This window comes from Aquarana catesbeiana, linkage group LG02, assembly GCF_042186555.1.
Source record: "Aquarana catesbeiana isolate 2022-GZ linkage group LG02, ASM4218655v1, whole genome shotgun sequence".
NCBI classification, from domain to species: domain Eukaryota; kingdom Metazoa; phylum Chordata; class Amphibia; order Anura; family Ranidae; genus Aquarana; species Aquarana catesbeiana.
The window spans coordinates 134,433,329-134,433,805 of record NC_133325.1 but is presented as its reverse complement, the minus strand read 5'-3'; positions in this window follow the sequence as shown (position 1 = coordinate 134,433,805).

The window sequence follows — 477 nt, the reverse complement described above, 5'->3', positions numbered from 1 at the left end:
GGAATCCTAGGCTGTTGTAACATTGCTTAGCCATAACTTTCCTGTTTCTGACGTGGCAGTATCTCCAGGGGATATAGATGTATTTCCAATCTACATGACTGAATGTCCCTCTCAGAATGATGATCTTCTGACTATGAGCTACAAGTTCCAACAGCCACCTCCAGCCTGGAGCAGGTGGAAGGCAACGCTAGCCCTTGGCAAAGAGCTTAAATTTAGACACTGACATTTTCTTAATTCTTTCTGCGGCTTGCTAGCCCTTGTCTTGCGCTTGATCGCTCCTGCCCCAGGCAGCTCTCCTCGCTGATTTCAGAGTGTGATTGCAGCTCAGGGAATTTTGATGATTCGTGTTAAACTTTAGGCTGGGCCAATGGGAAGCGGAGTTGGTGCGTCTCCCCCAGACACACCATTGACATATATAAGTGGTGGGAACCTCTGCTGAGACTTTGCTCTGGACGGTGTCAGTCTTGGATTCATCAA